Genomic DNA, 12,088 nt, shown 5'->3' on the forward strand with positions numbered 1-12,088 from the left:
GTACTACAGCAGAACGTCGGGGGATCGAGCATCTATTTAGGCTATGGGGGCCAAGGAATGCTCTCAGAAACGTTCTGACCAAAAAGTGACGGAATCCCCAAAAAAATCCCTGAACCCTGATAGCTTCAAAAATTTTTCTTGTCACTGTTTCACCTGAAGCAATTTTTTTTGTATAAGAAGACTTCCTGGAATTCCCGGAAAATCTCATATTCCTGAAACTCAAGACCTACATGCGGATTTTTGCGGGTCTGTTTTCTTTGAATTCTGTGTTGTCCCCCCCCCCCCCTCCGACGCCTCTTTTCCTTCGTTTGACAAATTGAGCTTCATGATCCGAATCTTATCGCTTTCCTGAATAGCAAATCCTAAGACAGAGAAAAGGAAAAGCTTCACTTTCTAACTTTGCCTGAGGTTATTTTCCCCCCATTCTACAGATTCTTTACCACAAATTAAACCTCGTTTATACGATGTTCAAGGGATCATGTGAAAACGTTGTGTATGGGGGGGGGGGAAATCGTACAACTGAAACTTCAGTGAAAATGAGCCCCCCCCCCCCGATACCTCATAGAAAATATCACAAAAAATCAATGGTTTTAATTGCATTTTGTTTGCTATATAATAATCATTCTTAGGGAAAAATACTCACAACATTAACCCTTTGCACTCGAGGCCTTTCTCGCTCGGGCGAACCAGCAACTCGAGACGATTTTCCGCATACTTGGTGAATTTCTTACCGCAGTGTCGCTTTCACATTCACTATCTATTACCTTGATTTTTCGCCTTCTTACACCTCTTACTTCATCGCTATCTTCATCACAGGTTAAATCCTTTCTATCGTCAAGTAGTCTATTCATAGACGTATATACACTCATGTCCATAAATTAAGGATGATTCAGAATCACACGGAAATCGAAATCTAAAGTAAAAATTTCACCTGTAGAATTATCACACCCATCTGCAAGAATGATATGCAAATTTCAGGAAGCCACCAGATGATGCCAATAGTACGTCACAATGACGAGAGTCTAAGAGGGGGGTATATAAGGAATGGTGGCAAAGAAGTGAAATTGTTCACAAGAGTTCTGTAAGGCGCTCAGTGCCATAAGCGAATAGTTATGACGCATGTGGATGATTTTTTACGTGGTAGAATTATCGGCCGCCTGGAATGTGGGCGTACTCAGATGGAAGAACTTGGAATTGCCCAAAGTGTCATCTCTAGGCTTTGGCAACGATTCCAAGATAACGGAAATGTCAGTAGACGTTACAGTACAGGTCGCCCCCGAGTTACAACGCCGAATGAAGACCGGTATTTGGCAGTAACTGCCAAAAGAAGCAGACGGAGCACAGCATCCGACCTGTCTCGTCAGCTATCTGCAGCCACGGGTATCACAGTTTCAAGGCAAACCGTGTACAGACGTTTGGGAGATATTGGTCTATATGCTCGCAGGCCTGTCAGATGTGTTCCGCTGACGGCAACTCACTGTCGGCAGCGATTAGTCTGGAGTAGAGAACATGCAATGTGGATATCGTCACAGTGGGCTTGTGTGATGTTTTCCGACGAGTCCAGGTTTAGCTTGCAGTCTGATTCACGTCGGACTTTCATATGGAGAACGCCAGGTACCCGTTACCACCAAGACAACATCATTGAACGACACCGTTACGGTGGTGCAGCATTGCTCGTTTGGGGTGGAATTATACTGGGTTCCAGAACAGATCTGCATGTTCAAACCGGAACCATGAAAGCCCAAATTTATCGGGACATCATTCTGGAACAACATGTACGTTTGTTTAGGGGTGCCATGGGCGCAGAATTTGTGTTTATGGATGACAACGCCCGTCCTCACCGAGCAAACATCGTAAACGAATGCCTTGAATCTGAGGATATAACCCGTATGGAATGGCCTGCATTCTCACCTGATAGAGCATGTGTGGGACATGCGTGGCCGACGAGTTGCAGCCCGTCAACCACCTCCTACATGTGTACCGGAACTTCGGAGAGCATTGCTTGCTGAGTGGAGTGATCTTCCCCAAGATCAGATCGATAATTTGATACTCAGCATGCCTAGGCGTTGTACGGACTGTATTTCATCGCATGGGAGACATACAATGCATTAACCATCATACCAACCATGTAATAGTAAGTTTTTGTAAAGGAGATATTTTTTACAATTGCTCCAGGGAGCAAAAATCGTAGTTTTTATGAATGGTATCATACATACACCATCGTTTTTGTTCTTTATCTTTTGTTTGATAAATGGGCTTTATGAATAAGTAACGTTTGTTTTGTTTCTGAACCTTTATTTGCCGGAGCTGGCATTATCCTCAATTTATGGACATGAGTGTAATTTCGTCCTTCATCAACGAAAAATCGAACTCGTCTTCACTTGAACTGATTCCTTTATCGTATTCCATGCTTATTGGGTCATTAAAGTATTACGTCAGCATCGGGGGGGGGATTTCGGATTTGCTGACTTTTGATGACAAGGGGAAGGGCGGGGGTTTGAATGTTGCTTACGTCATCAACCACCCTTTTTGAAGATATGAAATATTCTAAGCTGCTGACGAAATTTTGCTGACAAGGGGGGTCAGTGTTTTTTGCTGACGGGGGGGGGGGAGGGGTGAAAAATGGCTAAAAAACTGCTTACGTAATACTTGAACTGCCCCCTATTGCCACGACTGTCGAGTTCGAACCTAACGCGAAGACGCATATCATATATATAAATGTGAAAGTACGCCTGCATGTATGTCTGTTCTTTATTCAAATTTGCAATTTCAGACCGATCGTCGCCAAATTTTGCATATATACCAAACAGGACCGGGATTGAACCACGGGCTACTTTAAATGTTCATCAGAGCTGGGCAATTGGCAGAAAACCCGTCGAGCAACAATGGTTTCTGGGCCCCAACAGTCACTTTCGGAATGTTTACTTTGGTTACCGTGGTTCCCTAACAATGCGTTTCAGACATGCACATTAGGGTGGAACAAAAAAAAAGGGTGTTTTTTCATTTTGTTTGGAAATTGACGTTGCCTTAGTATTCAAAAGATGCCTTTCAAGGTTTTACTGGCTTGTGTGAATGAAGCCTTCACGACTCTCGGTTGTTGATACAGCAAGAGATGCTTCAGTTACGACTCGTACTCATTGTTCAACTGCTTGTGTGTGACACGGAACATTCGGTACAGATGGAAAAGCAGGTTCAGATCATTTTTGTGGGTCCATTTCCTGATTTTTTATAATAGGTGGTTCAGTCACTCGCACTTGTTCACATGCAATTAGTTCCGAATAGTGCTTAGCAGAAAAGTTTATTTTCGGAACGTGGAATGTACGGATTTGTGATTCTGAAAATCCTTCATTTCTAATTTTTAGAATTCTCTTGATTCTCAGTTTTTTGGCCGTACTATTTCCACGAGATATATCTGATCTGCACTTGAATCAGTGTTGTCACTGTCCATTATCGGAAGGTTATTAAAGATTGGTTTAAATATCACAATATATACATAGGCAATCTTTCACAATTTTCCAAACTTTTTCCGATATCACCTTGAAGCCCAAGTAGACTGATGGAACATCCATCTAGACGCTTCGCAAGATCTCTTAGAGGTAACTCATTGAAGTGAAAAGGACAAATAAGCCATTGCAAGGGATGGCCTATTTCTTTCTCTATTAATCTGATAACACCATTTTTATAACCAGTGTTGGCAACAGTTCCGTCGCATCCGATCGCCATCAATTCCTCCGTATCAAAATCTTGCTTCAAAAAGTCTAGGATTGATGACTTGATATCCCTTGCTCTACTGCTTCTTGGAGTTGTGTGACCGAGATAAATTGACTGGGGGTTCCTGCAATATAGTTATATGTTCTTCAGATATGGTTCTACACTGCTGGCCACCCAAATTGCAACACCAAGAAAGACAAGAGATATCGCAACAATATTTATTTTGTAGATAACATGTTGACCAAGCATCAAATGATTAAATTTATAGACTTCTGTGAAGTGTGGTTCCTGCCAAAAACAGTAGCCAGAGTAGCCGCCATTGTTGGAGATCACCGCTGCCACACGCCTCGGCATTGATTCAAAGAGACTTTGGATGCGTTCTTGGGGTACAGCAGACCAAGCAGCTTCCACGCGTTGCCAAAGTTGATCTGGTGTGGCAGCTGGGGATGTAATCTGGGTCAATCGTTGAGCAACCATGGACCACATGTTTTCTATCGGCGAAAGATCCGGAGAGCGAGCTGGCCAGGGAAGCAATTCAATCTGGCGATTGACGAAGAACCTTTGGACAATGCGTGCCACGTGTGGTCGCGCATTATCCTGTTGAAATATGGCTGTGGGCAAGCCCTGAAGGTAAGGAAGGACAACTGGCTCCAACACCTCGGAGATGTAGCGCTGGCTTTTTAAAGTACCGGCAATGCGTACTAGAGGAGTGCGAGAGTGATATCCAATACCGCCCCATACCATAATACCCGGTGCAGGACCAGTGTGGCGGTGCATAACGCAGCTGTTCAGCATCCTCTCTCCACGGTGTCTCCAGACTCGAATCCGACCATCGTGGTGTTGCAGACAGAAGCGTGACTCGTCAGTAAAGACAATTTCATTCCATTGTGCCGTCCACACCCTTCTTTCATCGCACCATTGGCGGCGGAGACGTCTGTGGTTCTGCGTCAAGGGTAGACGAAGCAACGGACGTCTTGCGGACAGACCACTCTGCTGTAAACGGCGTCGAATGGTACGCGCAGACACTGGATGATGCGGTAGAGACTGAATGTGCTGTGCTATAGTTCGTGATGTGGCTGAGCGATCCGTCACTGCATTACGCACAATACGCCTGTCATCACGTGAAGTGGTGCACTGAGGTGGATGCGATCGAACACGTCGGTCCGTCGTACCCTCCTGCATCCAACGGTCACATATCCGCATTACAGTTGTTTGGTTTCGTCCAACACGACTACCGATTTCCCTGAAAGATAATCCACAATCTCGGTAGGCCACTATCCTTCCTCTGTCGAACTCGGATACTTGATCAAAAGATGATCGTTTTTTTGAAAAAACCACAAGAAAAACACAATTGCCGTACTTCAAATCGTCGAAATCTCCAAGCCTTAAATAGCGCTTTGAAGTGGCGCCACAGGCGCGCGTGATGTGCGTCTGCGCTGAAATTCTAATCATTTGCATATCTCACCTCCGCTAATGCATGTTGTAAATTTCATATTATTTGCATGCTTCCTTCAGGGTGTTGCATTTACGGTGGCCAGCAGTGTATATTATATGGAAAGAATCACCTTCTTTGACATTAACTAAGGTTTTGTCTTTTCGACCATCAAAATATATTCCTCGCACATTTTGTTCTAGGAATTTTATCTTGCAAAAGAACTCTCTGTGATGCTCCTTCACGCCTTATTTTCATCCGGTCTATTGTCATATTTGACTTCTCTTTCATCAATAATCCAACATCTTCCAGCAATAACTGCAGCTGATCGATCAGACACACCAATTCTATCACAAGCAAGAGCAATATTTGGTAATTTAGTTCCCATCTGTGAGGATGATGGTAGAACTACAAAAGCAAATGAAGTACTTGCTTCAGCAAAGATTGATGGACCAGCTTCAGGTACTGGTAGATAGAAATGCTAACTCTTTTCAACGGCTTACTGTGTTTTGGCTCATATAGGTCACTTTCCTCAGAATCGTTGGATATAGATGAGTTTTCAGTGGTTGATGAACTAGTTTCCGCCGTTTCTTCTTAAGATGACTTCAAATGGGATATCATTTTCATTTTCCTTTGTTCATTGTTTTTCAATTTCTTCATTATTAGGACATCTACTCGAAAATCATATTAGGGACCATTCAAGTATTACGGCAGAAGATTTTTAGCCATTTTTGACCCCCCCCCCCTTGTCAGCAAAATTTCGTCAGCAGCTTAGAATATTTCATATCTTCAAAAGGGGGTGGTTGATGACGTAAGCAACCTTCAAATCCCCCCCCCCCTTGTCATCAAATCCGAAACCCCCATCGATGCTGACGTAATACTCGAATGACCCCTTATAAACTATTCAAATAACTGTAATTCGCATTACGCCGTTGCTTAAGTCTTGTGTATTCTTAAATTGTTATACTAAAATATTTGAAAGGAAAAAAAAACGTTTTTCACGAAAAATTTCTTTTGTTTTGCATATCTAAGCCAGGCCGATAAGATGTTCGCAAACTGTGCCGCTACAAGATGCTCCGGGATGTGTGTTCGATACCCTCTTTTGTCCTTGCCAGTGTCTTTTCTGATACAAGGAACTATTACAAAAACCATGATGTAAGATGAACCATCAAACAGCACATTGATATTGAGGAAAGTCTGCACATACCAAACGTTTGCAGTACGAACCTCTCGGTGAGAAACATGAAAAAAAGCCGCTGTAAATCCGCTTTTCGAATCCGCTGTGAACTGTATAAGTAACGGTCTAATATTAGTGCTATTGTGCAGAAAATGAAGGTGGTGGCGAAAAAAGAAACATAATTAAATGAGCATGTTTTTCGTTATGGGGCCGTTCAAGTATTACGTAAGCAAATTTTTAGCCATTTTTGACCCCTTCCCCTCCCCTGTCGGCAAAAGTCAGCAAAATTTCTTCATCAGCTCTGCCCCTCTGTATCCTAACGCATATTGGTGGGATCAGAGACGTACACGGGGGAGGGGGGCATAAGGGGCTCGTGCCCCCCCCCCCCTCCCACGATCAAAAATTTATTTTTTTTAATGCAAAATTTTTTCTTTGCGTTGTTATAGTGTAATCCCGGCCAAAAGCCAGGATTACACTATAAATAAAAGTTTTAGAAAAAAAAAAATCTTTTATAAAATTTGAAAAACGCAACCAAATCGGTTACATTCGAGCAAACGTAACGAATACGCTCTTATTGGTTCTATTTTTCAAGTTTTATAAAAGACCTTTTGTTAAACTTCTATAGTGTAATCCTGGCTTCACAAACATCTCTATTTACTCACTAAATCTCTCTAGGGGGGAGGGGGGGAAACCGATGTTATGGAAATGTTATGAGCGATGTTTATTTTAAAGATAGTTATTAAAGAAAAGGTGATTGTGAGCTGAATTAACCTTAATTAAACCCTTTAAAAATATTCACTTACAAGCCCTAATACCCGGCGCTGCCCGGGTAAAATTATTCATTTCTACGTTTCTTTAAATCTAGATTTGTTTCTATCATGAGTCGCGCAGGAAGTCGCCATATTGGTTAACTTAGACACGGTTTGCATGTCCCTCAAAGAAAGAGGAAGATATCACGTGATTTCTTCAATGAGGCTTTTTGAATCACGTGATATCTTCCTCTTTCTTTGAGGGACATGCAAACAGTGTCTAAGTTTAAAAATATGGCGACTTCCTGCGCGACTCATGATAGAAACAAATCTAGATTTAAAGAAACGTAGAAATGAATACTTTTTCCCTTTTTTTTAAAGGGTCGCTACGTATTTCGATTCCCCCCCCCCCCATCCCTCCCCGAAGTTCAAGTTATCCATCTCTGCCTGTTTCTGCTTCAAAAAATGCTTAATTAAAGCTGTGGAATTTCTTCGATGTACTTTTTACGGGCCCATAATTCATTTTAAAACATCCTAAACTATATGAATTTATGCAGTTGAATATCAAAGGCAATACGGAGACATTAATTCTCATTTTCTCGCTTGAGAAGATATAAATAAAAAGTCGAAATCAATGTTATTGCATGGATATTCAACTCAAAAGTAGGTCCGGGGCTAATTACTTCATATTTAATTTTCTGGGCTTCGTATCTCTCTCTAAGCGAACTCGATACACTTCAAAAATTGAGAATTCAATTCACCCCCAACTAAATTTCCGCATTTCTACAGTTAAAATCATCAATTTTAACACTGATTTCTACGGGGGATCATCACTTTGCCTGACCCTCAAAGTGATGCTGATGATGATTATGGCGTCTATTCAAAAAGATCTCATTACTGGGAAGAATTGAAAAATTAGCAAACCACACTACAAACGCATAAACTATGAGGCTTTTTGGATCACGTGATATTTTCCATTTTTTTTTGAGGGACATACAAGGTAACCAATATGGCGACTTCCTGTGCGATTCATGAAAGAAACAAATCTGAATTAAAGAAACATAGAAATGAATCGTTGTTTTTAGTGGGAGCTAGAAATTTTCTTCAAGTTATCGATCTCTGCCTGTTTTTCATTCAAAAGATGCTTGATTACTGCGGTTATTCGATGCAATTTATATGGGCCCATAATTGATTTAGGCTGGTATTACACTATAAAAGTTTGATAAAAAATTCTTTTATAAAACTTAAAAAATCTAACCGATAAGCACATCTGTTACATTTGAATGAACTTATCTGATCCGCCTATTGGTTGCGTTTTTCAAGTTCTATAAACGAAATTTTATAGTGTTAGGCCGGTATTACACTGTAAAATTTTGATAAAATCCCTTTTATAAAACTTGAAAAATGCAGCCAATAAGGTCACCGGTTGCATTTTCTAGAATGTAGCCAATAACCTTATTGGTTAGATTTTTTAAGTTTTATAAAAGGGATTTCATCAAAATTTTACAGTGTAATACCGGCCTAAAAAACATCCTAAACTGATGCAATTGGATAATATAAGACAACACGGAGACATTAATTTCTCATTTTCCCGCTTGAGAAGATGTAAATCAAAATTTGAAATCAAATGTTATTGCGTGAATATCCACCTCAAACGTGGGTCTGGCTCATTATATTTTATATTTGATTTTCTAGGCTTCGTATCTCTAAGCGAGCTAAATATTTCGAAAACCAAAGATTCAATTCAATTTTTAAAATTATGGCGGAAAAATCCCATTAAGTTTCCGCATTTCTAAGCTAAAATCGGCAATTTTAACATTGATCTCTATATATGGGTATCATCCAATGTATGTCCCTCAGGAGTGACGCTGATGATGATTATGACGTCTATTCGAGAGAAAAGCCTCATTATCAAGGGCGTAGTGAGGGGGGGGGGGACTTGGGGGTCTGGTCCCCCCCCCCCCGAAATGTGAGAAAATGACCGAAAAAAGGGAAAAAGATGGCCAAATCCATTGTTCTGTCACTTTGGTTCCCCCCCCCCCCGAACGAAATTTCTGGCTACGCCCCTGCTCATTATACATATACTAACAGGATTAGAGAAGTGACAAACCATTGTAAAGGCATATACACGTCTGAAACGTATTGCTGGGGAAACCACGGTAACCAAAGTAAATGTTCCAAAAGTGATTGTTTAGGCCCCAAAATCATTGTTGCCCGACAGTTTTTCCGCCCATTTGGGCATATTTGCCCTGGTCTGACGAACTTTTAAAGTAGCCTATCGGTCAAGTCGGGTCCCATTTAGTATACATGCAAAATTTGGCGACGATCGATCTAAAATTGTAGATTTGTATAGAGAACATACACAAAATCAATTTTATATATATAGATGCTAAAAATTCTTTGGTTTTATGCGTTTATATGCATTAATGATTAAAAAATGGCGCAAAATATGCAAATGCATATGTATTTGCATATAATCCGGGCTCTAATAACTCTCTTTGATGAAATAATCGAGATTCGGCTGATAAGCAGCATCTTTTGTCTCCTTATGAAAACTTTAGTAGCAAAGCCAGAGAATTCCGCGTATCTCTCTCAAATATGGAAATTCTACAGTCGAATCCCGTTTAGCGAATACCCCGTTATAGCGAAAATCTCGTTTTAACAAACACTTTTCTAATCCCCCCGATAGGTTTACATAGGGACAATGCAAATACCTGGAATTCCTTTATAACGAAATTTCGTTATAGCGAAGTGATTTCCCCGGTCTCTTGGAGTTCGTTATAACGGGATTCGACTGTAGTTTTACCGTAACCACTTTTTTTTTCGGTTAAATTTCTCATGGCACCCCTAGCCGATCTCGCGGCAAACCGTTTGGGAATCACTTCAATACTCACTAATATTAAGTTCCGATTATCTACTCGGATACTACAGTATATTAATCGACATCTATGGCCTAGTATGTAGCCTACAGCCGACACGCGGCCCCTCTCCCTCACAGACGGGAAGAAAGATTTAAATCGCTGTTTTTAGGCCACGTGCCCCTCGTCAAGGGCCACGCGACCGCACGGGCCGTCATCTCTCGAGTAGGTTTTTAATATACATAAAAAGCATATTGGAGCCCACAACACGTATTGGAAGGAAGCCGAAAAAGAATTTTAATCTTGTCCATCTCATTACTTTTATTACCCACAAGCCCATACATATGCCTACATTGTGCACCCCCCGCCCTTCAAAAAAATCATTGGGTCCCCCATATTCTCACAGGAAACGGGCCATCAGATACAAAAAAGGGCACTCGAACCGCAATTTGTCAGAGGAGCGCGTGTCTGGAGTGTGCGTGGGGTAGGCCTGCCTAATAGGTGGCCATCTCTGCCTTATGATTTACTGTTAACTTTTATATGGGAGTCGGGAGGCCCTTCTTTATTTTGAAGGGCAGGTCACGTGATCGGGTCTGGTAGGGGGAAGTTACTTAACCGTAGGGGGTACGCACCTCTGATAATGGGTCGCTCGGTACGGGGGGGCCTTCTATTATAGGGCCTATGTTAAGGGGTTGCGACATCGTCTCTCGATAGTTATTATTATTATCATCGATGATCTTCTTCCGCGTGGGAAAATATTCGCACGGCCGGCCGTTTTCAATGTTTTCTATAAATGTTGGTTCTCCCGTCATGTTCATTCGAATTCGGAATGTTTTGCATCAGCTTTGAGCTGAATTTTGCGAGATGTAATACACCTACGGAGCTGAATATAGACTCGTTTTGAAGCTTATGAATGCAGCTTTCATTTGATATGTGACACGCTAGTGTATTTGAGATATATGTTGCGGTAAATGTGATAAACCATTATGCATAATCACTAAATTTCGCAAAAAGAATGTAAAATATATTTTAAAAAATAGCATATCGTAGGCCGTTCGGCTAAAATGATTCTTCTTAGCCCCCCCCCCTCCCCCCTACCTTACTAGAAATGCTTCCTCTCGATAATTTTAACCAGATCTCATTTTCATGAGGCCCCTCTGCACTTGTTCCTGGGCCGTGCTCGGTCGGACCCATGCATTAAGACGTCACTAAGACGTCACTTGGACTGTCATGTGTAAAGTCAATTTATTTTAACTCTTTTCTGCTGCTGTGTCTTCAGCAGAATACTATGACATCAATTCCAGCATACAGTAGAGTCTCGTTTATCCGACCTTCCGTATTATCCGACGTCCCAACGAAAAAAAAACTGATCAAGCACCAACTGCTGAGCTTTCAGAATTTCACATAACGACGGAGTTAAGGCTCTAGAAAAACTGCAATTAAATACATTAAGCAACAAGAAGAAGCCACAGGAATCGCCATAATGATGCTGCAAAGATGGCGAGATTTGGCAGCGAAGACACGGAACTCGTCAGGAAAGCAGACTCCGATCAAATTTTTTTTTTTTAAATCATCACAGGACTGAACATTTTTAAGGTATCCGACTACCTTTCTAGTCACTTTTCTTTTAAAATGGTTCTGTAGTGAGCTTTAAATACATTTTTTGATAGAAAGTGTCTCGAAATGGTGAAAACAGTGGCAAAATTTGGGCTATTTATGTCATTTTCTATGAAAAAGTCGTTTTTATGTCAAATTTTAGGCCAAATTCATGTGATATTCGAAACACGATTGCAAAATTTTTTATCAATGAAATGCTTTGTGATTTTTACAGTGCATTCAGCTACTAATATTGCAGGTTATGAACCAAAATTTAAAGGATTGCTGACATGCTCATAAGTTACATTAAAATATGTACGTGTGAATTTTTTGAAATTTCATCCTACATTTTCTCTATAAAACGCTGTAATTCAAAAACTATATGTGATAGACCTTAGATTTTGGTTCATAACCTCAACAATATATGGCAAAATATCACATTAAAATTTCGTAAGGATGCAATGAATCAATTTTTACAAATCATGTCACAAAGTCAAGTAAAATGTCAAAAATAGCATTCTTCGTATATAAAACACGTTTTAAAGTCATCATTCGCGTATGACTT

Source organism: Pholcus phalangioides, unplaced genomic scaffold, assembly GCF_987345545.1.
Source record: "Pholcus phalangioides strain wild (caught in Gottingen) unplaced genomic scaffold, Ppha-v1.0 ptg000028l_1, whole genome shotgun sequence".
NCBI classification, from domain to species: Eukaryota; Metazoa; Arthropoda; class Arachnida; order Araneae; family Pholcidae; genus Pholcus; species Pholcus phalangioides.